Genomic DNA, 1,535 nt, shown 5'->3' with positions numbered 1-1,535 from the left:
TTTTAGCACATGCGTTTGGTTGCGTTTTTGAACGCATGCGTTTCAATTAAGATAACAATGTCTAGACACCGATAAGCCACCCCCCACCATCAACGTGATAAAAGGGAGGGTGTGGACAGTTGCAGGTCACTTCTCACCAGACTCTGAAGCCGAAGAGACACGGACAGGCCACATCTTGGAGGAAAAGACTCTGAACAATGTGAGTATATCGTAGCCAATGCCTTTATTTTCTATTTTCTGTCTCTATATGTCCTAATTTCTGCCATTTATTTCTTTCTACATGCATCAGAATGTCTTCTTCGGATTCTTCATCTGGTGAGGAGTTTCAGCCATGACAGTCGGAAGTGGAGCATGTCAGTGAGGTGAGTATTTGCCTCGTCAGATTGGTAAGTATTCACTGTCACATCGACACATGTGACAATTTGATTTTTCCTTTTTTTAGAGCTCTTCTACTGAGGCACAGACAGGGCAGGAGCAGCGGAGTAAAGGTCCGGTGGAAAGACGGCAGTGGGTACATATACAAGGCTGACTGTCCTCAGTGCAATATTCTTAAGGCTGTGTGCACACGATGCGTTTTTTTCGTGGTTTTTCCCGATAAAAACGCTATAAAACCGCAAAAAAAGCGCATACAATAAGCATCCCATCATTTAGAATGAATTCCGCATGTTTTGTGCACATAATGCGCTTTTTTCCGCAAAAAAAACGCATCGCGGTAAAAAACGCAGCATGTTCATTAATTTTGCGGGTTTTTTTTTGCGGATTTCCCACTACAAAATGCATTTGGAAGTGTCCGGAAAAAAACGCGTCAAAAACGCGGCAAAAACGCATGCGGTTTTCTTGCGGATTTCTTGCAGAAAATGTCCGGTTTTTCACAGGCATTTTCAGCATGAATTCCTGAACGTGTGCACATAGCCTAATCTTCCTTTCTTTCCACTTGTATTTCTAAACTTTTTCCTTCTGGAATCCTTTTGTATCTTGACTTTCCTATTCATGCCATTTCTCCGCATCTTTTTTCTTTCTTTTCCTTATGTAATTGAGCAAAATTTAATGACTTTCTTTAATTTTTAGGTTTCACAACGGGACGACCTGATAGACAACGATCTACTTATCACCCTGGTCCAGGAGCGAGTCCCGTTGTGGGACAGCCGGGATCCACTGCACTCAAACAACACCACGCTCCGCTGTTTATGGAATGAGGTGGCCCAAGCGATGTGGGATGGCTGGGACAATGCCACGACACGGGTCCGAAGTGCATTTGTAAGTATTGCACTGCAGTGTAAAGCAGCAGAGACCTTGGCCGTGCTCACTCGACTGTGTGTGATGAAAGAAACTCTCCGGAGTTTCTCTCATCACACACAGTTGGCTGAGCACGGCAAAAAGTCCATTTTCTGACCATAATGTTTTTTTTTAACAGTGGACAAAGTAAAAACATGTTGGCGTTCGATGAAGGACCGCTTCAACAAGGACCTGTGTCAAGAGAGTCGTGTTCCCAGTGGTTCAGGAGCAAGGATCCGAACATACAAATACCATCGTGT

The 1,535-nt window shown here is 43.8% G+C and overlaps 1 long non-coding RNA gene across 1 annotated transcript; it reads left to right on the top strand.

Annotated features, from left to right (window-relative positions):
• The first annotated feature begins 338 nt into the window (after positions 1–338).
• On the top strand, positions 339–1,125 carry LOC138667471 (uncharacterized). Its single transcript, XR_011318775.1, has 3 exons — positions 339–362; positions 443–511; positions 1,069–1,125. It is a non-coding gene; the product is annotated as an uncharacterized lncRNA (long non-coding RNA).
• The last annotated feature ends 410 nt before the right edge of the window (positions 1,126–1,535 follow it).

This window comes from Ranitomeya imitator, chromosome 2 (assembly GCF_032444005.1).
Source record: "Ranitomeya imitator isolate aRanImi1 chromosome 2, aRanImi1.pri, whole genome shotgun sequence".
NCBI lineage: Eukaryota > Metazoa > Chordata > Amphibia > Anura > Dendrobatidae > Ranitomeya > Ranitomeya imitator.
This window is presented reverse-complemented; position numbering and strand designations above follow the sequence as displayed.